Source organism: Zalophus californianus, chromosome 6 (genome assembly GCF_009762305.2).
Source record: "Zalophus californianus isolate mZalCal1 chromosome 6, mZalCal1.pri.v2, whole genome shotgun sequence".
Taxonomy (NCBI): Eukaryota; Metazoa; Chordata; class Mammalia; order Carnivora; family Otariidae; genus Zalophus; species Zalophus californianus.
Genome location: NC_045600.1, coordinates 85,687,503 through 85,715,272, shown reverse-complemented (window position 1 = coordinate 85,715,272; position 27,770 = coordinate 85,687,503). Strand labels below are relative to the sequence as shown.

The following is a 27,770-nucleotide window of genomic DNA, read 5'->3' as shown; positions in this document are numbered from 1 at the left end:
CCTGCATTGGGTTCTCTGCTTAGCAGAGAGTCTGCTCATGGCTCTTGCTCTCTCTCAAATAAATAAAATCTTTAAAAAATATATAGAACCCCAAGTCCACCCTAGACATACTAAAATCAGAAACTACCTTTTAATAAGATCTCCAGGTGATTCACTTGCACTTCAGAGTGAGAATCACTGCTTTTGGACAATATTGTTAACCTAGGCTACACATTAGAATGTACAGACCTTTTCAAAAAATGATACATGAACCAGCATTTCTTTAAAGCTCCCAGTGATTCCACTGTGAAGTTGGTGTGAGAACCACTGAACTAGAATGCACAAACACAAGTAAGAATTGTGTAGGTATACTCTGGTCATGATGGACAGAAGGAAAAGAGAGGAGGGTGAGCCCCCACTTTCAAAGAGAGGGACACAGGGACCTACCTTAACAATAATCCTGTTGGTACCAGAAGGAAAATGACCCTTCAGATAACAAAGGCCTAGAGGGTTTTATCTGGTTCTCAAAGGATAAAACAAAACAAAACCTGAACTGTTGTGCTTTCTAGCATCTTTGCTCTACATCTCTAGTCTCTAAAACCAGCCTTCACTGTTGTCCTATTCTCTGGCCACTCCTCTTTTAACCCATACCCCAAAGATTACTCATGAGATTTCATAAGAAAACATGTTTCCACTTCTAGGAAAGTAGAATGGATCACCCTTAACAGACATTCCCCACTGTGCAGTAAGGCTGTAAATGATATATTCCTACCAACACATTCTCTTGTAGTTCATTGCATTCCCTTCAGGGTGCCTCCTGGCAACAACCAAGGGTGCCAGAACTGTCGATAGAACCTAGTTTTTCTCTGTATAAGAAACTGTCTCTTTGCCTATTGTTTCCCTGACCCTGAATTTTCCTGATGGAGTTCTGCCAGAGAGTGACTTTTTCCCCTGGGCTTGATGTCTAGTGGTGAGTCTTTATACTGTTGAAGTCTGACAATGCTAGTTTTCTCCCTATATTTAGAAGATGCTCAACAATGATGATGAAAAAATATATTCCCTCTGTCTCCACTCTTTACAGGAAAACCAGGATGGTCATACATAACACAAGAAATCATCATTTCAGTCCACATAACTTCTGTTGTTATCAAAAACAATGACAACAACACATTTCTCAAGTCTCATGAGATTGAGACTTCCCATCTCCCTCCAACAGGTCTTTAAACATTTTCTCTCCTCCATCTTTTGTGTGAAGTATTTCCACCATCACACTGGAGAAACTTTATTAGATGATGTGATTAATAAAATTACATTTTCTTAACGGGTTCAATTTGGAAACAGAGGTACATTCCACACCAGTTCAGGGAGAATAGAGTTATAGCTGCTTACTGATTGTATATCATCTTTAGCTATGTTTCTTTCTCTACAGAATAGGGGTAAGGCTTATCTCCTTTTCAGTTCTGTTGTCAAGATTAAATGAGCTAATGGATCCACAAGTTTCCATAAATTGCAAATCACTCTATAAGATTTAGATATGCTTATTATTAGTTGTTTGGAAAAAAATCATGCTTTCAGGAGGATGAGTAAAGAAATAATTTCCAGGGCACAGTGAAGGCATCAAAGGAGAGACAAAGTTCTCTGATGGCAAGTCTCCATAGAGGTGAATAAGGGTTCTATTTCTAGTTTCTTGTTAAAGGTTAGAGCTAACACTACACATTGCCTTTGACATTAGTTTCAAACAAGCAGACTGATCAGAGGCAATACGTATGTCATCCAGCATTCAGAGAGGAGGGTGTCTGTCATGACCTTTGGGCTCTCCAGCTCAGTTTAAGTACAACCCCCGAGCCCCACTGCCGTTCACACTGGCAGACACTGAGGCTTGCACACTAAAGGGAAAACAAGGGGTGCTCTTTTAGATCTAATTATGGCCAGCCAGGAGTTTCTATCCCTGGCAGCACAGCTGTTTTCTACCAGGAAACTGATGAGATGCGCTTGTGAGATGAGGGCTGATTTTGGCATCAGGAAGTTTGCCTGTGATTTGAATGAAAGACTGTTTGCACTCCAAAGTTCGGCCCTGCCGTGAGATAGGCAGACCTATTTCTATCCAGCTGTTATCCGCCATGCAAGATAACTTCACTTTTAGAACACAGATAATCTCTGTGGACAACCTGCTGGCAACCAAGCACTGAAACACCTGAGGGAAAATATGAGCTGGGGGTCATCAAATGCTGGAGATAGGAAACAGACAATAATTCCATTCCTTAGCTATTAACGGTGTTTCTTCTTTCTTTGTAACTTACTTTTAAACAAATTCCAAGTTAATTTCCCAAGTTAATTAATTTCCTGATCCCAGGTTCGATCCGGAAGCACAAATTATAGGGGCGCCTAGGTTGCACAGTTGGTTGAGTGTCCAACTCTTGGTTTCAGCTCAGGTCGTGATCTCATGGTCATGATCTTGTGGTCATGAGACTGAGCCCTATGTTGGGCTCTGTGCTCAGTGGAGAGTCTGCTTGAGATTCTCTCTCCCTTTGCCCCTTCTGCTCGTACTCTCTCTCACTCTAAAATAAATAAATAAATATTTTTTAAAAAGAAATCCAAATTGTATTTCATTGTCATGTCTCTTTATTCTTCTTTAATCTGGAACAATTCTATAGTATGTATTTGTCTTTCATGACTTATGGAAGATATTTTATAAATGTTCCTTAATTTTTTACGATTTTTTAAAATTGTGGTAAGATACACACATAACATAAAATTTACCATTTTAACCATTTTGTATATTCACATTGTTCGACAACAAATCTCTAGAATTCTTTCCATCTTGCAAAACTGAAACTCTTTCTATTAAACAACAACTTTTTTTTTTAAGATTTTATTTATTGATTTGACAGAGAGAGACACAACAAGAGAGGGAACACAAGCAGGGGTAGTGGGAGAGGGAGAAACAGGCTTCCCACTGAGCAGGGAGCCTGATGTGGGACTCAATCCCAGGACCCCGAGATCATGACCTGAGCTGAAGGCAGACGCTTAACGAATGAGCCACCCAGATGCCCCTAAACAACAACTCTTAATTTGGGTTTGTCTGAGGTTTCTTAATGTGTAGATGGAAGCATTTTTGACAGGAATTCTACAAAAGTCATATTGTGTCCTCAGTGCATCATATAAGGAGATCATGATGTCAATTTGTCCCACTACCGGTCATATTAACTTCAATCACTTGGTTAAGATGATAGTTGCCAGGTTTCTCTACTGTAAAGTTACTATCTTTCCTTTCTAATAAATATTTTGAAACTATGTAGATATCCTATTTCTCATCAAATTTTCAGCCATTAGTTTAGGACTCATTGATGATTCTTGCATAAATCAATTATTACCCTGATATCTGTCAAATGGTGGTATTTCTAACTTTATCATTCCTTACTCATTTACTCATCTGGCATTCTACGACATAGAGGAGTTTTCTTTCTCTCTCATTAACTTATTTATTCACTTATGACATCAGTAATAAATCCATGCACTCATGAATTCTTATTTTATTCTATGGATGATAACCTATTACTACCATTATTTATTTTCATACTAAGATAGTCCCAGATATGACAAATAAGAACCCTTTTAAGTTAGCTTGTGAGTCTTTCTGACATGTCCTTATTATTATTTGAGCACTTTCTCACTTTCTGGCACAATAAGATGTTCCAGACTCATCCTATTCATTCTCTGCCCCACCTTAAATTGGCTATTTCCCCAGGGTGCCCTATTTCTTTAATGAAAGAATGGTATTTAAAAACCTATGTCTGGGTGTTGTGTGCTTATTGTTACTGTTGTGATTTCTTTCAGACCTTTGCAGTGATGGGGTTAAGAAAATATGTTTGAGAGTGTACATTAAATGTCCATTTCTATACCTATATATCTATACCTTAAAAATCATGAATTCACACTGATATCTCTAATGTGAATCCTAATCCAACATCACAAGGTTCGTTCCAGTCTTTCTCCTTTCCATACTTATATACTTTTCTGACAATGAGATACCTGGCTCTTATTATTCTCACTTTTATTTATGTGCTTAATCCCCTTAATGTTTCAGAGTTCCCAAGTCATACAACACCAGAAGACTGAACTATTAATCTTTCATTCCAAATGCGTTCTACCCACAGCCTCTTTAATCTCAGTTGATGGCAACTCCATCCTTATAGTTGCTCAAGCCAAAACCTTCAAATCATCGTACCTCTCCCCCTCTCTTTCATACCCCACATTTAATGTCACGAAATCTTGTCATTTCTGCCCTTAAAATACTTACAGGTTCTAGCTGCTTCCCATTACCTCCACTGCTACCAACCATCTGGTCCAAGCCACCACCATTATGTTGGCTTGATTTTGTCCCAGTGGATCTCCGCACCTCTATCCTTACCTCTTAATCAGTCTATCGTCAATATAGGAACCAGAGTAGTCCTTTTAAAATGTCCATCTCTCTTCTGCTAAAACCCTGCAATGGCCTCCCATTTTACTCAGAGTAAAAGCCAAAGTCAATGGCATAAAATGGCCCTACATGATCTGGCCCCCTACACCTTTCTGACTTCATCTCTTACTTTTGTCTCCATCATCCAACTCTACTCCAGCCATGCTAGACTCCTTGCTGTTGGTCAAACACTCCAGTCACACTGCCATTTAAGTCCCAGGTTAAAGAATTACTTCAAGAATCACTTCACTTCCTATTTTAGCAGTATAATTTGATTAAAGATTTTCTTTAAAAAAAAGTGATATTTAGCATTTTGGGCCAATGAGTCTCATATTTATATTTCAGGCTCACATTCTCCCAAGAAGGAAGGTTTCCTTACCAAAAACTTAGTAACACACCCATACCACTGAGCTTCAAATAAACACCAAATAAAAGTTCCAGAGAAAATTGTATAGCTTTTGTAAATCCTGCGTATATGTGTGTATCTATTTTTAGTGGTGAAAGGGGAATCTAATACATTCATAAGATTCTCAAAGGAGTCTCTGACCCAAAAGCGATTAAGAAACATTGCATTTGACTATTTAGTGGAACTCTTCTATTAACAATAATCTTCCTCAGGATGGGAACCATGTCTTTCACATTATCAAATCTCAATGCCTAGCAAAGTAGTAAATAATGTTTGTTGAACAAATAAAAATGAGTGAATGAATAAAGAATGAAGGAATGAAAGACTACTGCCTCAGCTCACATTCTCTCCTCTTTCTCCGGTTTTCTAAGGAGATGGACCACAGTAGCACACCAAGAACATCTGACTGATAATGATTCAGAGAGTGCATAAGAATCACGCAGTGAAATTACCACTAGATTTGGGTAGGGAAATCTTCATAGGAATGGGATAGAAATCTTAATTAATGGAAAACTTTTGGCTTTCTGTAGCTTTTCAAAGTTAAAATCCTCCTTTATGGAGTTTTTTTGGAGGCAAGGGACACTTGGGGGCTTTGGAGCTTTTGTGCACTTTTGGGTACTATAGGAGAGTACAGGCTATAAGAAATGGCTTTAGGCCTGAGGCTTAAGGGTAAAAGGTAATGATCCCTTTATGTTCTCTTCTAAGTAGTTCCATTAACTTCACCAGGGTAGGAAAGGAGACAGAAATTCAAATTAAGAGGACTGTCGAGGAATGAACATTTATGGATTTATGATGTATCTTTCTGGAACCTGAACCTGGAACCTGACCACTTCTCTAATAGTAAAACCCTGAACTTTAAAGGGTTTTTGAAATTTTTATTACACAATTTATGCACCATGTTGGCCATAAGGATTCATTTCTAAGAGAACTATCCACAAAATTGATTAGGCTATGGTGAGGACAATCTGGAATTGGCTGCATCTGTTCTGTTGAGGGAATTTTCTGCCACGGATGGCCTGGCTATGAATTACCAGAAATACTCAAGAGGGCAGCAAGTTGCCTTCTGTCCCCATTTTGCACTCAGCAGAAGACCCAAGTGTTTAAAGAACACAAAGAGTTGCCTAGAAATAATCTGTGACCACAAGTTCTAAAAGGCCACACTGATGGCTAACCCAAGAGATGAAGCCTTCAAAAAACCTCTCCTCTAAATCAGCAATTCCTGGCAAAAGAATGGGGTATTTCAGACACAGAAAGCAAAAGGGAGATACATCAAACATGCATACAATAAGAAAATCTTCCATTTACCTTTTATGCTAGGCAAAAGAACAGTAACTAAGACAGGTGTTGTCAAGGTCATACTTCATTACTCAGTGTTAAAAAAATGCTTCAGTGAGCACCTATGAGGTGTTAAAATACTGTGTTGGGTACAGTGTGTGTGGGGGGGTACTAAGTGAACAAGATGAAAGCCCATGATCTCTAGTAGCAGAGATAAAATATAAACACTAGTAACTGCAATGCAAGTGAGAAAGGGATATACAGATATGTATGTGTTTAGAAGAGGCAGAGTATTTGGCTGGTGGCAGTGAGATCTGTTAGCTGGGCTTCATGAATCAAGAAAGGAAGGAAAGACACTTGGGGCCTTCGGTGTCCAGCTAAGGAAACCGTCTTTTTCTTTCCTTTCCTTTCCTTTGTTTCTTTCTTCTTAACATTTTACATCCTTGAGTCTCTTGAATAGAGAACTGAAAGTGATCAGAAGTACTCTCTGGAGAGATTAATTGGGTAGTAATGAGGTTTGGCTCTCAATGGGAATTGAGAGACAGAGCCAACAGATATTTAGGACATAAAATCAACAGGTCCAGGCAACTGACTGATTGTTGTGGGGATCAGCAAGAGGGATGAGTAAAAGGTGACTTGGAAAATGCTGATGTCACTTAAGAGTAGGGTCCCCAGGAGAGAAACAGGAGGCTTGAGAAAAACAGATGGTGTGTGGTTTGGGGCACACTGAAGTGCTAGTAAAGCTACCTGTCAGGCTGTTGGAAATGGGGACTGAGGCCCTGGGGAAAGATGTGGATTGCTGAAGTCATAGATGTGGGAGTACTCTGCATACCAATGAGAAGTGATGCCATGAAAATGGATGAGATCACCAAGGGAGAGGGTTTAGAAAGAGGAGAGAAGAGGGTCAAGGGCAGAACCTCAGGGAATGCTTGCATATAAAATGAGAAAAAGAGCCAGACAATGAAACCAAAGAAGGAGTAGTCAGGGTAACAATCTGAAAGTCTGCAGACTCTCATAGAAAATAAAGGAGGAAAGAGGCTCAAGGAGTAGGGGGTCACCATGGCAAGTGCTACACAGAGGTCAGAGAAGCTGAGACTTAAGCAATGCCGGTTGGGGCTTGGGGAGCAGTTTCATCACCCTTCTGGTGGGATCACAAATCAGGTTTCAAGTGCAAGGGTTATCCCCCCCACTTTAGGGAGGACAAATGCATTGTTCAATTAATATCTGTGGGTGTCCATTTGTCTTTACTGCTTGCTCTTCTTTTTCCTTCCTGAACTCACCATCTGTCCACTTTGACATCTTCTGTGCAAGTTTCCGAAGCCTCTTCATTTTAAGGATTCAATAGATACTGACAAATATTGACAAAACTAATGAATATGTCCCTCCAGGAATCCCCAGGCTCCTAACAGGGTTATTGCTTATCTAGATTTTGTTTCCCAGGCAAAGATATACTGAAGAGAAGTGAAATGTAGTAGTTTATTTTCATGGGCTGTGAAGTCGGACAGATCTGGGTTTAAATCCTCACTCCCTACCACTTACTAGCTGTGTGATTTTGATGAATGTCAACTGTAAAAAGGATGTAATAAAAGTTCTCATTTCAAAGACTTGATGTGAGGACTAAATGAGATAATGTACCTTGTGCCTATATATAGCTCAATAAATTGTATCTCTCTTTATTGTCATGGGGATATTATTATCAAGGGTTACTTATTGAAATAAGTATTTATTATTGATAGAGATAATAAGGAACATGAAGGAAGCACTTAAAATTGTTTCTGGCTTCATAGGTGTCCACAGTCTCATTAGAAGGGTCAAGGTTGACATAGACAAAGAAATGAAAGAACAATACCTGACTAGTGCTAGGTGGTGTGGTAATGTCTATAAGTGAAATAGAAAACTATGAAGAGGCAGAAATCACTGGGGACTCAAAACAGAGGTGGGATTAAGATGCTTTTTTTTTTAAATTATAGTTAGGATTAAGATGCTTTTGGTACCAAGGCCATGGATGAAGGGAGGGAGGAAGGAGTGGTGAAGGGGGGGGGGGGAGAGAGGGAGGGAAGGAGAGAGAAAGTCCAGAAGATGGGGGAGGGTGTAAATGCAGAAATGCCTATGCAAGTGCTGGGGTCACTTATGAAACCAGCTTCCTGAATGTGGAGGAGAAGTGATGGGGATTAATGGGACATGAGACTGGTTATGCAGGATGGAGCATGTCAAGACTTCAGTATAGCCTTGGTTCTCAGTGTTTGGTAGAGTCTGGGCTGCTGGTTGCCAAGTCCATGCAAGATTATATGGAGGTGGGCAGAAGGACCAGGTAGGTAGACTGGCTTCTCATGGTTGAGTCAGTTAGGCAGACTGAAGTCTGATGCTCATGCAGGGGTTCAGGGGACTAAATGCTTGTAAGGGTTGGAAGCAGAAGATTCATTCCAGATTGGACTTGCTACTAATGAACTAACAGGTCTGGATGTTGAACTTTTAAATAACAGAACATCAGGGGAGCTGGAGAAGTGGGGGCAGGCAGACATCAGCGCCACCAGAAATATGTGTATATGCACCAGTGAATAGATAATGGGGTGTGCACACTTCCAAAGACTTCTTGGGTACTACAGAGACTCCAAATCTTCCTAAAGTGTACAGATACCATCATTCTTTTGACACCTCTAAGTTTTGCAAAGCTACGTGTTCTAATTACATTAAACGAGAACCCATCTTAGAACTTAAGTATATTTAACTATTTCAAGTCTGTAACAGAAAATGGCATTAAATGATAAAGTTTCCCTAGGAAATTAAATAAAGCTAACCACCTATTCATAGGTAAAAGTAAAACATCACACATTTTGATATCCCTTTTTCAGATTTGGTGACCACCTTCCCAAACATCTGTACTAAAAAGATACAATGTTGAGAAGTACTAGGGGAAAAATTAAAGCATATGCCTACTAATATTATCACTGATCACAATTAATAGGATATATACTTTTTTTTAAAAGATTTTATGTATTTATTCATGAGAGACAGAGAGAAAGAGAGAGGGAGGCAGAGGGAGAAGCCGACTCCCCAAGGGGCAGGGAGCCTGATGCAGGACTCGATCCCAGGACCCTGGGATCATGACCTGAGCTGAAGGCAGACGCTTAACCATCAGAGCCACCCAGGCGCCCAGGATATATACTTTCAGGGTATATAAATTAATCCAGGTTTAACAATAATCTTTTGGGTTCACTTAAAACATTATTGGTTACTGGCAAGTGATTATATTCTAAAAAATTCATTCTTATGATGAAAACCACACATTGATTTTTTTTAAGTTAATACTTGCAGTATACATTGCCAGCTTTTAAACTTTTCAAAAGCCGATGTCAAGGCTATCATTACCGGCAATGCCTAAATTATGAAAAAAGTATATTCCCAAAGTTAATCAGTAATACATTTTCTTGTAGATTCAATGCTACAAATAATGGTTAGATTCTGCAGACCAGTCATGGACTTAATCTAGTGATGGTGATTTGTGCCCCTCGTGCCTGAACAAATGATTAAATGAATCAACAAATAAATGAAGTATAGGCCTATGCTGTTCTGAAAGTAAATAACTAATAAAAACTAACTGCCATATATAAAAATGTTTCTTTTGGAAAATGTGTTCTGGGTTCCAGCTTCATTGCCAGGAACAACCTCTCCTTATGGTTCATCCTTGGATGGCCAAATGGGAATTTCTCCCTCAGCAGTGACAGAAAATTCAAATTACGTATCAGCTAACCTGGACATTTTCTCACTTTAACTGAAGGGGATGATGAAGGAAAAGTGAAGTGAGAGTGGGGGCACATTTAAAAGAGACTATGCTTAGTATTGGTCCAGCCAATCCTGACACTACATGTTCAACATTAGCCTGACTGGGGCAAGGTGAGGACAGAGATTTGAGTGGGAAGGGGTCTAGGTAGCAAAGGGTCTTCAGCTTTGATGGGGGGGGTGGGGAGCCCAAGTAGGCCCAACACTGAGGAAAGGAGCCTCCCAGGGGAATCTTACCTAAGGCTAGTGAAGAGATTCAGAACAAGCCTCTCCAAAATGCCACTTTACCATGTGGACTATTTTGAGCTGAAGGCAATCGAGACCCTGCAGCCTCAGGAGAGGTTTTTGCCTCTTAACGGCTTGGAAGAATCTAAATTGGGTTTTTTTTCACTCTTCACACTGTAGGGATAGAGGGTACAATATCATAAAAGCCATCTATGAAAAACCCACAGCGAATATCATTCTCAATGGGGAAAAACTGAGAGCTTTTCCCCTAAGGTCAGGAACACGGCAGGGATGTCCAGTATCACCCCTGCTGTTTAACATAGTACTAGAAGTCCTAGCCACAGCAATCAGACAACAAAAAGAAGTAAAAGGCATCCAAATCGGCAAAGATGTCAAACTCTCACTCTTTGCAGATGACATGATACTTTATGTGGAAAACCCAAAAGACTCCACCCCAAAACTGCTAGAACTCATACAGGAATTCAGTAAAGTGGCAGGATATAAAATCAATGCACAGAAATCAGTGACATTTCTATACACCAACAACAAGACAGAAGAGAGAGAAATTAAGGAATCAATCCCATTCACAATTGCATCCAAAACCATAAGATACCTAGGAATAAATCTAACCAAAGAGGCAAAGAATCTGTACTCAGAAAACTATAGAATACTCATGAAAGAAATTGAGGAAGACACAAAGAAATGGAAAATCATTCCATGCTCATGGATTGGAAGAACAAATATTGTGAAAATGTCTATGCTACCTAGAGCAATCTACACATTCAATGCAATCCCTATCAAAATATCATCAACTTTTTTCAAAGAAATGGAACAAATAATCCTAAAATTTGTATGGAACCAGAAAGGACCCCAAATAGCTAGAGGAATGTTGAAAAAGCAAAGCAAAGCCGGTGACATCACAATTCCGGACTTCAAGCCCTATTACAAAGCTGTCATCAAGACAGTATGGTACTGGCACAGAAACAGACACACAGATCAATGGAACAGAGTAGAGAGCCCAGAAATGGACCCTCAACTCTATGGTCAACTAATCTTCAATAAAGCAGGAAAGAATGTCCAATGGAAAAAAGACCGTCTCTTCAACAAATGGTGTTGGGAATATTGGACAGCCACATGCAGAAGAATGAAACTGGACCATTTCCTTACACCACACACAAAAATAGACTCAAAATGGTTGAAAGACCTAAATGTGAGACAGGAGTCTATCAAAATCCTAAAGGAGAACACAGGCAGCAACCTCTTCGACCTCAGCCCGCAGCAACTTCTTCCCAGTAACATCGCCAAAGGTAAGGGAAGCATGGGCCAAAATGAACTATTGGGACTTCATCAAGATAAAAAACTTTTGCACAGCAAAGGAAATAGTCAACAAAACCAAAAGACAACCGACAGAATGGGAGAAGATATTTGCAAATGACATATCAGATAAAGGGCTAGTATCCAAAATCTATAAAGAACTTCTTAAACTCAACATCCAAAGAACAAATGATGCAGTCAAGAGATGGGCAGAAGACATGAACAGACATTTTTCCAAAGAAGACATCCAAATGGCCAACAGACACGTGAAAAAATGCTCAACATCTCTCGGCATCAGGGAAATCCAAATCAAAACCTCAATGAGATACCACCTCACACCAGTCAGAACGGCTAAAATTAACAAGTCAGGAAAAGACAGATGTTGGCGGGGATGTGGAGAAAGGAGACGCCTCCTACACTGTTGGTGGAAATGCAAGCTGGTGCTGCCACTCTGGAAAACAGTATGGAGGTTCCTCAAGAAGTTGAAAATAGAGCTGCCCTATGACCCAGCAATTGCACTACTGGGTGTTTATCCCAAAGATACAAATGTAGTGATCCAAAGGGGTACGTGCACCCCGATGTTTAGCAGCAATGTCCACAATAGCCAAACTATGGAAAGAGCCAAGACGTCCATTGACAGATGAATGGATAAAGAAGATGTGGTATATATATATGATGGAATATTATGCAGCCATCAAAAGTTACGAGATCTTGCCATTTGCAACGACGTGTTTGGAACTGGAGGGTGTTATGCTGAACGAAATAAGTCAATCAGAGAAAGACATGTATCATATGATCTCAATGATATGAGGAATTCTTAATCTCAGAAAACAAACTGAAGGTCACTGGAGTGGCAGGGGGTGGGAGGGATGGATGGCTGGGTGATAGACATTGGGGAGGGTATGTGCTATGATGAGCTCTGTGAATTGTGCAAGACTGTTGAATCACAGATCTGTACCTCTGAAACAAATAATGCAATATATGTTAAGAAAAAAAAAAAGAATATAGCAGGAGGGGAAGAATGAAGGGGGGGAATCGGAGGGGGAGATGAACCATGAGAGACAATGGACTCTGAAAAACAAACTGAGGGTTCTAGAGGGGAGGGGGCTGGGGGGATGGGTTAGCCTGGTGATGGGTATTAAAGAGGGCACATTCTGCGTGGAGCACTGGGTGTTATGCACAAACAATCAATCATGGAACACTACATCAAAAACTAATGATGTAATGTAATAGTGATTAACATAACAATAAAGAAATTTAAAGAACAAAAAAAGCAGAGAAAAAAAATCAAGTATTCCCTCACCTTGTAGCCCTGATAATTCTTAGTGGTGATGAGATTGTGGATTTCTTGTGGCAACAATTGTCTGGATTATAGCTCAAGATTGTCAGTATTGAAGAGAACACACAAGGTCCCTGTGTGTCCTCACTGTAAATGCCTTGTCCTGGGAGGGTGTTCATAAGCGTGGTTTGGCAATGGATTTTTGTAATGAGTATCCGTGCTTCAGACCCACACTGGGGCTCTGGAGCAGTGCCAGTCTGAGTACACAGAATGTAGCAGTAGAAAGATCTGTCCCAGGCACTCAGGGCTGATTTGTATGGTTTCACTGATGCTGTGGAAGCTGTGTACATCAAAGGTACTACAGTCCCCATCATAGAACCTCACAGAAGACAGTGTTGTTCTGCAGCTTTGCTTTCCCATCAGAGTTCTACTCCATAATATAATGCCCTTTAACTAGAGAGGATCTGGGACAAAGAAAGCCGAAGGTACAAAGCAAAGAACAATTTAAGTACAGTGCTTAGAAATAATTGGCAGCTTAGGGTAAGATAAAGTCCCACAATGGTAAAAAAGAAATCAATCAATCAATAAATCATAGTATTTTAGCTCTGGTGGAGACCTTGGAAGGTTATATAGTCCATCTTCCATTGCCTGTCTTCAAAACTTAAATCATTCCATGGATAAGAACTGATTCTACATTTTAGGACTTCCAGAAAGAATATTACACAGCTCTCTTTGAAAATGTTCTGATATATGATACCTTTTTCAGTGTTTGTAAGTTCATTCTTCAGTTAACCCAGATCCATTATATTGCATTTAAAATTGTTTTTTGGGGCACCTGGGTGGCTCAGTCAGTTAAGCATCTGCCCTCGGCTCAGGTCATGATCTCGGAGCCCCATGTTGGGCTCCCTGCTCAGTGGAGGTCTGCTTCTCCCTCTCTCTTTTCCCCTCCCCCTGCTCCTTCTCTCTCTCAGATAAATAAATAAAATCTTTAAATAAATAAATAAATAGTTTTTAATTTGTTCAGTCTTTAGTGGAAGTATATAACAACTAGTTGGTATCCCTTATGTAAAAGTCACTGAAAGTGAGCCATAGTTAAATTACCACTTCAGCCTTCTTTTCAGTTACAAAAATCTCTCAATTTCCTCACACATTTTTGTTTGGCTGTTTTTTCAGCCTCTTACTTACTATTTTTATCATCTTTGAGTTCTCCATGTCAGTCCTTGGTGGTAATGTCTAAACCGAAATACTTAGTATAATGAGAAACTCACCCCATGACTCCTAAATACCAGCAGTTTTTGCTTTGCATGGTAGTATGACTATAAAAATAACTATGCAAGCTGAAATTCTATCATATGATCTTAATAATCAATGGAAAAATCATGATACATAAGTGTGTGTCAAAACATTTAAAATAATATTCCTCTTGGTTATAAACATATATAGAAATGAAAGAACATGGTCAAACTAATGCTAGGATACTATAATTTAAAACCTTAAGAATTAAAGTATTTTCTTTCTTTGTAAAAAAAACTTATCCAGAGTAGTTTGAACAGTGCTTACTTCCTTCTTGTCCTAGAACTTACAATCCTGGGCAAACATCGTCTCTGTGCCTTGGTGAATTGTCACACTCCTTTCTAACTTGGATCAGCTTCCAACATTTTATCTTTTGTGCTTTCAATGTCTGAAATAGCTCCAAGAGTTCGTTTAATGTGAAGTTTTTTGCCAGCATCACTTCCCCTGGGACATTTTCATACTTTTCATCACAGCCACTTTGCTCATTCATGCTGATTGGCTTGCCTTCACAAAGTTCTTCTGGTGCTTATCTAGAGCCTCTCAAATAGCCGCAGCATCCACAATTCTACAGCTCACTAATTCTTCTAAATTCTGTTTACATTCCAGTGTTATCACTATTTGTTTCTTTGCTGCACATTCATCTTTGTTGGCCAGTTCCATTTTTTCCATTGTCCACTTTTGGGTTTATCATTGGAATACAAGGACACAGCCCCACTAGACACTTGGATGTCTTGTGTGTGAACTGAATAACACATGCATAATGACCAGTCAGCCGCAGACTTAGAAAGAAGTGATGCAATTTGTCATTGATGATGATGCACATCTGTTACTGCCATTATTATTTGTGCAGTGAAGAGCTAGCAGTGAAATTTGTACCTTATGCAGTTACTCACAGTTACTATGCCATGGCAAGAAATTTGAACTCTGTTCTTGGAGGCCTGGTGTTATTTAACTAAAGTGTTGTAACCAAAATTCTTGAGAACCAAAGTAAGGATGGCCTTATCCAATTCCTACATGTAGCCCTAGGTCCAGTGCTAATGTTCTGGTTCCTGGTCAGTTTGTTATCCACTCTGACACTTTGGTGTTTTTCTGACCTATAGCCTTGCCAACTTCACCTCAGTGAGGTTTTTCTTTCTTCAGGGGCACTGTCTTGAGTCTTCCCTCTTTGATCTTTATACTATTGGTTTCCAGCCACTCCTTCCATCTCTAAAATTGGAGTACTGATTCCCTCCCAAGTTTACTATTATTTGCAAATTAAATAAACTTTTCTCCATTCACTAATGTGAATACTAATTATCCCCACAGAATGTCAGTTGCTGATTACCTCTGAGGTGGACCCAGCCAGTTTATTATTATCCTTTTGGTCAAACAGTCCAGAGTATTCTGTTAGCTTAAGACCAGTGGTCCAGTTCTGGTTTATCATCAGGACCTTCTGAGGAGCTTTCCAAACCACTTCCCAAGCCTTGTAAGGGTCTAGAGTGGGGTCTGGTATCAATATTTTTTAATGTTCTTCCTGTAATAGCTGAGACTGGTCTCTAACATAAACCATGCTTTCTTAGTTCTTAGAAACCTTATCATAAACTAATAGAATTTTAGAACTGACAAATGCATTAGAAATCATTTTGTCAAACCAACTCATTTTGTAAATGAAAAAACTGAGACCCAGGGATGCTAGGTCATTTGGCCTTGGTCTCATAGTTACAGGCAGAGAGGACACTAGAACCCATGATTTCCAAATTCTGAATCTAGTACTTTTCCTAACTAATTTCCATCATATGGGATGCAATCAAAATCATTGACCATCATCTTCAAGTTATCCTACAGTCATCTTTATTTTTTTTTTCTTTCTGGGTTTAAGTGTATCTGTGGATTAACTTTTGAGAAGAGATGCACAAATAAGGTTCTCCATAGCACATGGGAGTGGTTGTGGCAAGGATTTTGAGGTAATAGGTGCTATAGGCCCTAGGAAAGCTCTGGGAGCCTCAATTCAGTCCTGTTCTGGTGTCTGCTCTGTGCCTGCCAACTGGTGCCCCAGATGTTGCCCCTTATGTGCTTAGGTAACCGTTTGAGTTGCACACAGTGCTTGTTCGTGTAACTACACACATTGCCTGATGGGAGAGGAAGAAGATGGGGGGTGGGACAGAGGAGGTAGTGTTATACTATTCTGTGAAGCTAATTTTATTTCCATGAGATATTCCTTTTAAATTTTAATTCCAGGGGTGCCTGGGTGGCTCAGTCATCAAGTGTCTGCCTTCAGCTCAGGTCAAGCTCCCAAGTTCCTGGGATCGAGCCCCGCATCTGGCTCCCTGCTCAGCGGGAAGCCTACTTCTCCCTCTCCCACTCCCCCTGTTTGTGTTCCCTCTCTCACTGTGTCTCTCTCTGTCGAATAAATAAATAAAATCTTTAAAAAAATAATAAAATAAAAATAAATTTTAATTCCAGTTAACGTACCATGTAATATTAGTTTCAGGTGTACGATATAGCGATTCAACATTTCCATACATCACCCAATGCTCATCAGGACAAGTGCACTCCTTAATCCCCATCACCTATTTCACTCATCACTTCCCCGGCCCTCCCCTCAGGTAACGATTAGTTTCTTCTCTATAATTGAGCCTATTCCTTGATTTGTCTTACTCTCCTCCTCCCCTTTGCTAGTTTTTGTTTCTTAAATTCCACATAAGAGTGAAATCATATGGTATTTTCTTTCTCTGACTGACTTAGGTTACTTAGCATTATGCTCTCTAGCTCCAGCCATGTCATAGCAAATGGCAAGATTTCATTCTTTTTTATGGCTGAATAATATTCCACATCTTCTTTATCCATTCATCAGTCAATAGACACTTGGGATCCTTCCATAACTTGGTTATTGTAAATAATGCTGTAAACATAAAGGTGTGTGTATCCCTTCAAATCAGGGTTTTTATATCTTTTGGGTAAATACCCAGTAGTGTGATTGCTGGGTCATAGGGTAGTTCTATTTTTAACTTTTTGCAGAACTTCCATACTGTTTTCCAGAGCGACTGCACCAGGTTGCATTCCTACAAACAGTGCAAAAGTGTTCTCCTTTCTCCACATCCTCACCAACATTTGTTGTTTCCTGTGTTGTTAATTTTAGCCATTCTGACAGGCATTGAGGTGTTTCTGTATGCAATATATGATCTATTCTGGAGAAGATTCTATATGCGTTTGCAGAGAATGTGTATCCTGTTTTAGGATGGAATGTTCTGAATACATCTGTTAAATCCATCTAGTCTAGTGTGTCATTCAAAGCCTCTGTTTCCTTGTTTATTTTCTGTTTAGATGATCTATCCATTGATATAAGTGGGGTTTTAAGGTCCCTTACTATTGTATGATTATTGATTAGTTCCTTTGTTATGAACAGTTTTGTGTATTTGGGTACTGCTATGTGGAGTGCATAAATATTTATAATTATTATATGTTCTTGTTGGATTGTCCTCTTAATTATTTATTATATAGGGTCCTTCTTTGTCTCTTGTTACAGTCTTTGTTTTAGAGGCCCTGCCCTAGGTGTGTGGGGTGGGTGTCTTTATGATAATTACCTGTGACTAACAAAGAATGACCGGCCCCTAAAAAGGAAGTAAGCCATTGAAGGGTTATCAATAGAGATGTTAAAAGGATTTAAGTTCTCTGGTTAGCTTTCTATAAAAGACCAGCACTAAAGACCCTCATTGGCAGCCCTGTTGGGACCCCTCTCACTCTTGAGAGTTTTTTCAGTATCTTCACTTAATAAACTTCCATTGCTTTACTCACAAAAAAAAAGGGTCTATTTTGTCTGATACAAGTATTGCTACTCTGACTTTCTTTTGACTTAGATTTGCATGATAGATGTTTCTCCATCTTCTCTCTTTCAATCTGTTGGTGTCTTTAGGTCTCAAATGAGTCTCTTGTAGGCAGCATATAGATGGATCTTTTTTTTTATCCATTCTGTCACCCTTTGTCTTTTGATTGGAGCATTTAGCCATTTACATTCAAAGTTATTGATAGATTTGTATTTCTTGTCATTTTATCATTTGTTTTGTGGTTGTTTCTGAAGACTTTCTCTAATCCTTTCTTTCTTTCATGGTTTGCTGATTTTCTTTATGTGTTTGGATATATTTGGATTTCTTTCTCTTTATTCTTTGCATATTTATTAGTGGGTTTTGATGAATGGTTACCATTAGGTTTGTATATAACATCTTCTACATATAGCAGTCTACATTAAGTTGATGGTTGTTTAAGTGTAAACCCGTTCTTTACTCCTCTCCTCCCCATGTTTTTGGTATATGTTTTCACATTTTACATCATTTTATTTTGTGAGTTCCTTGACTGATTTTTTTTTTACAGAAATATTCATTTTTACTGCTTTTGTGTTTCTTACCTTCATACTTATTTTTGGTCTTTACTTTCCACTCAAAGAGTCCCCTTAATATTTCTTGCAGGGCTGGTTTAGTGGTCATGAACTCCTTTAGTTTTTGTTTGTCTTAGAAACTCTTTATCTCCCCTTCTATTCTGAATGATAGCCTTGATAGATAGAGTATTCTTGGTTGCAGATTTTTCACGTTCAGCACTTTGAAGAGAATAATTTTTTAAGTAAACTTTACACCCAACATGAGGCTTGAACTCATGACCCCAAGATCAAGAATCACATGCTCTACAACTGAACTAGCCAATCACTCCCCCACCCCCCATTCAGCACTTTGAGTATATCTTGCCACTCCCTCTGGCTTGGAAAGTTGCTGCTAAAAAGTCACCTGCTAGCCTTATGGGGTTTCCCTTATAAGTTAATGTCTTCTTTTGTCTTGCTGCTTTTAAAATTTTTTCTTTATCACTATATTTTTCCAATTTAATTACAATATGCTTTGGTGTGTATCTGCTTTTGTTGATTTTGTTGGGGGTTTTCCTTGCCTCCTGGATCTAGATATATGTTTCCTTCCCCAGATTAGGGTCATTTTCTGCTATTATTTTCTTCAAATAAATTTTTTGCTCTCTCTTCTCTCTCTTCTTCTGGGACTCCTATAATGTGAAATTACATTTGATAGAGTCACTGAGTTCTCTAAGTCTGTTCTCATTTTTGCATAATTCTTTTCTTTCTCTTTTGTTCATCTTGATTACTTTCCATTACTCCATCTTCTATAGAGGTCATTAATTCATTCCTCTGCTTCTTCCAGCCTGCTATTCATTGCATCAAGTGTGTTTCTAATCTCATTTATTGTACTCTTCACCTCTAATTGGTTCTTTTTTTTTTTAATCTCTGTGTTAAGGGTCTCACTGATGTCTTCCACTCTTTTCTTAAGTCCAGTGAGTATCCTTATAATCATTGTTTTAAATAGTCCATCAGATTGGGGCGCCTGGGTGGCTTATTCAATTAGGCATCCAACTCTTGATTTTGGCTCAGGTCATGATTTCAGGGACATGAGATCAAGCCCTGCATCAGGCTCCACACTCAGTGGGGAATCTGCTGGAGATTCTCTCCCTCTACCTCTCCCCTCCCCCCACTCATGTGCTCTCTCTCAAATAAATAACTAAATCATTAAAAAATATAAATACTTCATCAGATATGTTACTTATATCTGTTTACCTTGGTTTTCTGGCCTTGGCCTTGTCCTGTTCATTCATTTGGGATAAATTTCTCTGTCTTCTTATTTTGTCTGTTTCTGTGCCTGTTTCTCTGTGTTAGAAAAGTCAACTGTGTCTCCTCTTCTTGAGGGTAATGGCTTTATGAAGGAGAGGTCCTGTAGTGCTCTGCAGTAGAGTGTCCCCTGTTACCCAGGGCCTGGTGCTTCCAGGAGTATCTCTAATGTGTGCTGTGTGTGTTCTGCTGTTGTGTCCTGGCTGCTTTATCCTTCAGGCTATTCATCTGCAGAGGTGCTCTTTTCCTTTTGTGAACAGTGTTTGGTCTCTGGCCTGAATGTGGTGTGTTTTAACAGATGTGCTCTGGTCTGCTTGTGAAATGAGACCTGTCACCACCACCACCAGAACCAAGGCTCCACAAAACTCCCTGGTTGGGAGATGTGGTGTTGAGTGGGGTCTTGGGCCAGTCTTCTGGGGGAGACGGCCCCCACATTGGAACTGAGGCAGACATGACTAGGAGAGGTGGTTCCACCACAGCATGGGAGGGCAGGCTTGGCATAAGCATGTTAGGTAGTGAGTGTTGGCGTTGTGCTGGTTCCCACAGGTGGCTCTGTGATTATGATGAGGGGTGGGGGAGGGAAATGGCACCAGCTAGTTCCTTTGTTCCTAGAGGGGTCTCTCTGTGAATACTGTCTCTCTGGGATGCACTCTGAGATGAGCAAATAACCTCCCCACTGTGTGTCCCAGATGCTCTTCAGATCACTGTTTCCACACTATATGTCTGTGGATTGTTTCCTTATCTTCTCTCCAAGAGTAGTACAATGCCCCCAGGACTCTACTCAGTCATGCCTGCTGACCTTCAAAACTCCAGGCTTTAAGCCCCCCTGACTACAAGAACTCACGATGTTCAGGCCCTCTCACTTCCCATGCCAGTTGCTGTGGGGATTCTTTTTCTTCATGTGCTCCACTGTGTGCTAGTCTGTCTCTTGCCCTTCTCTGTGATCATGGCTCCCTCCCCACCATAGCAGCCACAATCCATTTCTCCCAAATCACATCTCAGCACTCCCTACCTTCATTGAGGTGGCCTGTTTTTTACCTTTACTTGTAGAGTTCTACCAGTCTTCAGGTCAATGTCTGGGGTATTTAGGATGATTTGATGGTTATCTAGTTGTATCTGTGGGACAAAGTGAGCCTAGGGTCCTCCTACTCTTCCACCATCTTCCAAGTCCACACCTCCATGAGATATTCTTACAACTAAACTACAACTCTAGCTTTCAGGTTTGCTGACAGAGGAAAATGAGTCTGTCTGCAATTCTGAGAGAACAAAGGAGTAGAGCATATTATCCCTTTGATATGTTGTATAAATTCATGAAAAATGAATAGGGAATGCTGAATAGTGTGTTCAAACTGTTAATGTTTACTTACTGAGCCTGACATTAAAAAAGAAAACAAAAAACAGAATTTGTCTACCTCCTAATATTTCTGAGATCACCTGTCACAGGCAACAGTGTTTGAAATGGTAATGTGTCTTGTAGCTATTTTAAAGAAGGAGGAGCTGCATAATTCTGGGAAGCTGGGATCCAGGGACTTCCTTATAAATTATCCTCACCTTCTCTCAAGCAAATGCTGTACCACACTATGGCCTCCCATGAGGCTCCAGTAGATGAAAGATAGTATTCCATAGAATCATGGCATTTTAGAGCTGAAAGAGTCCCTCTCTGTTTCAATTCCAAATTCTTCTTTTTCTCTCCTGAAACCCAAAATGAACAACAAATTTAGTCACACAGCTTATTTAGGACTAGACTTAGACAAGAGCGCATGTCTCTGGACTCCCAGGCCAGTGTGGTTTTTGACTGAATCATATTGCACCTAAAAACATTTTCAGACTTCTTTAAATGAAATATGAAATCTTAGTGATTTGGCAGTTGTGAATTTTGGTGACTGTGACAGACTTTTGGAGGAGATAGGATGGCATTGTTACAGCTGATTGGGGAAAACCAGATCAATACTTTTCTACTGAAGAGAATATGGAATTTGAAATGTGTCCCCAAGTGGCTGAAATTAAGACAGTACGTCCTTATGAGTGGCTAGGAGATGAACCTGAGCTTCTTGCCTAAAGCCATGGGCCAGAAGGGACTGTCCATTCTGTGGAATAGTCCATTCAGTGGCCAGGGAATGGGGCACAGAATTGGGCAGCCCATATAGACATTGGGTGAAAAAAGAGTCATCCTTGAAAAATCAGAGTCCTAAGCTAAGCCACACCTAGAGTTGGGGCCCAAATTTGTACTACTTGTAAAGTGCAGAAGCCCAAAGCCAAGAAATCTAATAGGAAAACTGGTCTAAGGACTAGGAAAAAAAAACCTATCCTCACAGCCTCTCAGTTCAGATAACTTCTGAAATCAGGGCTCCAGGAAGAGTCTTAAGAAAAGCAGCTCTCATTGGACATGTGCTCACAGAAGACAACAACAAAACCATTTGCAGATAGAAGAACCAAGATCCTGCTGATAATAGAGCAATCTGAAAGGAATTTTAAAATAAGTCAGCTTTAAATGTTCGAGAGATAAAAGAAGAAAGAAGTCTTATATGAACAGGATATTAGGAAGGATGGTCTTCATTATCCTGCTGATTCTCTGCAGGGGTATTTACCTCAAACATAATGTTTCTGAGACTGATTTTATAGGCAAATCACAGACGAGCCTAGTGAGTGTGGTCCTTGGTATAGTGACTTTCCCCATTTTAAATATGCCTTTTCCTAACTTTATCAGAAGTGATGAATAAATACAATTCAGCTTCTAAAATCACACCTAATTCCCCTGAGAGTGGATTTCCTGTACAGACTGCCATTGTAATTGCTTGGTTCTTATCGGAATCAGTCCTCCAGTGTCATTTCTTCCATGTCCCTGGTATGTTTCATCTCTGATTTATTCAGACTTTACTAGCTTAGCCATTACTATAGACCTGTACTATGAAGTTATTAAAGTGACAGGCTACTCCTGCCTTTTACATGATTTTTTACACGTAAAAAAATCTTCTACATGATTCAAGTTTTCCGAAAATTCTTTTAAGAGATGAAGACAGTCCGATCTAGGCTATAGACTGGAGACATAAAGAGTTATCCATGAGTACCTTTCACAGTAGCATTCTCTTTTTAAAATAGTCAAAGGCCCTATGAAGAAGATACAGAAAATTCCCATTATTGATCTAAGTTAAGATTTGCCCCGAAGACTAGGACAAAAATGTACAGAAAGCACCTGTTTTGGTTATATTTAGATGCATCCATTCCCAGGGTAATGAGAAGGGAAAGATTATCTTAAAAAAACGAGAAGATTTGAAAAATAAACTTTAGGAAATTAAGTTTGCAAGTGAATCTTTTTTCTTTTTGAAATAAGTTTTACATTTCCAAGTAAAGTTTAGCATCAATTAATAAATATTTTAAATATTAAGTCATATGCCCTGATAAATAAACATTACTTTCCATTCTTCAGGAAACATACCAGAAGTCTATTGTAAGATAATAATTTTCTTTTTCTTTCTTTTTCTTTTCTGTTTTCTTTCTTTAAAAAACACCACTTAAGTATAATTCATGAAAAACCAAAGTATCTTTAAGAACTTCTTAGGGGGGGATACATACTGAAATTCCATTTCTCCTCCAGTGAAGTATAAAAATTGAGTCCTCCAAAAAGAAAGCAAGGATTGCTGGCAGCTTCCCTGTATATAGGACCAGGAGGCTTTCCCCCCAATTCTGTGAATCCTATGCAAACCTCAGTAGTCTTGTCTTAGATAATCCACAGTCTGCATGCTATATTTGGACACCTGCAGTTTTCTGTCATTTTCTAGTCCATGGCTTTGTCTAAGCAGAGACCAATTCAGTCTCAGTTTGGTATTTTTAGCTGGTCCCTTGTTCAAGAGTTACAAAATGGTATCTGTCAGAGACTTTCTTCATAACATTTAGTGAGAACTAGGTTAATATTACCAGGTTTTCCCATAAGTAATGCCTTTCCAGAAATTTTAAGATACCCTCTGGTGCTTCTTTTTCATTTTCTCCACAGAAAAACAGTAATGGATGGAAAAAAAAAAAAAAAAAGGTTAAAAGCTGTAGTGTCCTGGCTTCATTCTATATAAAAGCATTTAATTGGGGCGCCTGGGTGTCTCAGTCGGTTAAGCGACTGCCTTCAGCTCAGGTCATGATCCTGGAGTCCCAAGATCGAGTCCCGCATCGGGCTCCCTGCTTGGCAGGGAGTCTGCTTCTCCCTCTGGCCCTCCCCCCTGTCATGTGCGCTCTCTCTCTCTCCCTCTCATTTTCAGTCTCTCAAAATAAATAAATCTTTAAAAAGAAAAGCATTTAATTTTTCTCTAAGTAAAAGCTTTTCTTCACTACTTTAAAATTCTTGAGATCTATGCTTTCTTTAATCAGATCCATTATATGGCATTTTATAAAGTTCTCTGACATCCTTATCAGTTATCTTTTCTACTGCTGTAAGATAATTTTCTTTCTTATCTAGAATACAAGATGATTCTAAGACTTCACCCAATCTTACTGTTAATGACATTCATTAAAGCTTGTATAAGCTTTAGTTGGTGATTCTATTTCTGCGAAGAAAGAGAATATGTTTTTCCCCCATCTTCTCTAGAGAAGAATTCTTAGACAAGCACTATCTCAGTAAATGGGACTTATATCTACCCAATGAGCCTCCTGTTCATTACTCTTCATGGTTCTTCCATCACCAAGTCCTATCCATTTTACTTCCTAAACAACTGTCAAATCCATTCACTTCTCATCTCTTGCCAGGGCCATTGAAAGAGCCTCAGAACTAGACTCCTTCCCATAATCTTATGCCCTTCTGATCATTCACAGTCTGATCCTGCCATTCCTTTGCTTAAAAACTTTTCAGTGGCTTATTTTGCTCTTAGGATAACATTTTACATCCTTGACATTGTCTCCAGGGCTCTGCACCATCTGACCTCTATCTCTTCCCCACATTCCACATCTGACGCACTCTGCACTCAACTACCCTGTTCTTCCAGTTCCTTGAATGTGCCTCATTCCTTTCTGATTCAAGGACTTTGCAAATCTGTTTTTTATCTGTCTAGAGGGCTCTTCCGTCCACCCTACCTTCACTTAGGTATCTTTTTTTTTTAATTTGGAATTTTAATTATGTACATAAATAGCAACTTGAGAACGAGGAGTTCTAAGGCTAGACATTATCTCTAGGTGAAAGTATTTCCGATTAGTCCACTTGCAGTATGGCATCACCCAAGATAAAAAAAGAAGCCTAGTATAGTTTGTCCTGAAGAAGAAAGCCAATTTACTATATTCAGTACTGACTTCTCTGCCATTTTTCTGTAGAAACTGGTTCACTGCATGGAGTTTCCAATGTTTACCTATAACTGATTAAAATGGGCAGAGCATGGAGCATTCTATTTATTTCCAGGTGAATTCTTCACATTTCCTGGCTTTTTGAAAGTTCTCCTTCCACAAATCTTCTATGACTATGTATCCTTATAAACCCCAGTCATATAATTTCTCCCCACTGACCTGGACAAATAGGATGGCTTGTTGTGGATAATAAAGAGAGGCAGCAAGTCCCATGAATCCAGGTGGATACACCAGCTTCTTTATTTTTGAACTTCTAGGCAAAAGAAGTCCAACAATGCCAGCAAAACCAATAACACCAAGTCTAGGAAAAAATCCAGGAGGTGCATTTTGGAGATATTCATAGCTGCCTAACCCCCATTGAACCAAGCTCTGCAGAGTTTATGAGTACATTTCCTGACACCAACTTGTAAATGGCTCTCAGTAACGTCAGAGATGTGAAATGCTTTCTTCAAGTGGGGTCCTTGGCTCCTCCACATATTTAGATTGACCCTCAGGGATGGAGTGAAAGCTCATTAACCTTCGTAGAAGTTTTGTGAGGTAAGTCCTTTTTAGGTGATGCATAGACTTTGAAGGTGAGCAGACTCAGGCTAACTGGCCCCACAGACCTCTGAATTACCTTGAACATGCTGCTGGCAGAGGTCCACTTAGGTATCTTCTATACTTCCCGCACATTAGAGCACTTCCTCAGAACCTTTCCCAAAACGCCAAACTAGGTCAGATCTCCCTCATTATTGCTCTCCTATTGTCCCTGCCATTTTCCTTTATAATACTTACATGGTAGATCTGAGGATTGGTAAACTTGTGGATTATTATTGTGAATTCAAAGACAGCAGAGATTATACCACTTTGCTTATTATTCTAATCTGTAGCCACAAGCACAGCACCTGGCAAAGTAGGTGCTCAATAAATATTTTTGAAGAAATAAATAAATGCCTCATATATAGCATATGATGAATACACGAAAATGAGCACCATCCACAACCCACTGTGTCTGGCCAGGATCAGCTCTAGCCTTAGCTTTACTGAATCTCTCTCCTCCATTAAAATAGCATGTATTTTCAGTCTTCTATGGTGCTTCCAACTGGGAACCAGTCTTAAGCTTAAGAAGACTCTGATTTCTGATGTATAGTTTGGGTGTTTATGTTTTCAGTGATTGCTTTGTTTCATATGTAAGGGTGAAAATTGTCAAGAGACTAGAGTATCAGAGTGGAAAGATGGAGCAGCACAAGCCAGGGAGTATTGAGAGTCAGGACCAAGTTATAATTAAAATCAGAGACAAGAAAGCATTTAAGGAACCAAATAAACTTCAGTGGTGGCCAAAAAAGCATTAGGGGGTGAATAGGGAGATAATAAAGACTTAATGGGGAACCAGAAGAGATAGAGATAATGAGTTATTTTCACTAATGCTAACTCTTCCTAAAGAGGGACACATTTGTTTTTCCAATAGCAGTGATCTAAAGGTTTTCTCTTATACCCAACCAGCATTGTCCATTTTCTGAAGGACTTCTGCAAGAATGGAGGGGAGAATTCTCTATTACAGGAGCTGAGATAGTTGAGATCCCAGTTATACTTAAGCAGAGGCGGGTTTTATTGACGTAGAGAAGCACTTAAGTGTTAAGTGTAGTGAATTAGCTTTGATTTTTTTTTTTGGAAACATACTTCGTAGGGTTTGAATACCTTATTAAAAGCAATATGATACTACATGAAAAGAGTAAACAAGCATCTTGGGAAATCATGCTTATAACCAATTAAATTTATAGACTAGTATTTCAGAGTGGCAATGGGAGGAATTCAAATGGAACATCTGGGATTCTGAGCAGTTCATTGGAGTTGGAATTCAACCATAATCTGACATCTTCTGGTTCCCTTACCCTAAATACTCTTTTCTTTAATTGCATATTGGCCTTGTCCTTCAAGTCCTGATTTTCAAATCATTGCCTAACACCTGTGTTATTGTTAAATAGAGATATTCTGCCTTATCTCACTATTTGACCATCTGGGACATTTTCCAGGCTTACCTGACATTTGTAAAGAACAGTGGGTAAGAGTGAGCAGAGATCAGTCCACAAATTCTTAGTGAAACAGAAAATATACAAAAATATTCAGAGCATCTCCACTAATGCCTCATGACAATCCATTTGAACTTTCTGTACTGGAGAGAAGGAAATCCCATCCAGTAATTTTGTGTATCACTGCCTGGGTTTTTTCTGGTCATTAATGATGATGTTTGTTTATAGATTCCCCAATCCCTGCCCCGATCCCTGGAGACTAAACTATTTTGAATCTGGAAGAATGCTGTCTCTTTTAAGCCATGGAAAGCTGAGTTCAAGTCCCATTCCTTTGCCTCAACAATTGACCGAGTGGTCTACTGCTCTTGGGAATAAATCCAAATCATTATGGACCAATATCTACCTACAAAAGCCCAGGGCTATAGGAGCTGAATGAACATGCCACGAGAAGCAAATTGAACCCTTTGTATAAGTAGTTTCTATAGTGGCAAATGATATGGTGTATTGCCCTCAAAATCAAAGGTTTATTTATTGGCTATTTAGAGAACAGTTTCCATCTTCCTTTACATACAAAAAAATCCATGTTATTCGATAGAGTGAGAGATAAAGAACTTTTTGTTTTAAAGGTAAGAAAAGTTGACATGTGTTTTATCTAAAAACCAAGAACAGTTTTTAAAAACTCTTTTTATAAAAGACAGATACAAAAAACCATGTAAACCAAATGAATGGCTTAATAAATTATTGTAAGTGAAAACCACAACTATGGACTGAATGTTGTATCTCCCCCAAAATTTGTATGT

At 39.3% G+C, this 27,770-nt stretch overlaps 1 protein-coding gene and 1 pseudogene across 9 annotated transcripts in view; one reads left to right on the top strand and one right to left on the bottom strand.

Moving 5' to 3' along the window:
* The window catches only part of FRMD5 (FERM domain containing 5), a 308,115-nt gene that overhangs the window by 184,614 nt on the left and 95,731 nt on the right, over positions 1-27,770 (top strand). The gene's annotated exons all lie outside the window — the stretch shown is intronic.
* LOC113909439 lies at positions 25,003-25,586 on the bottom strand (annotated as a pseudogene).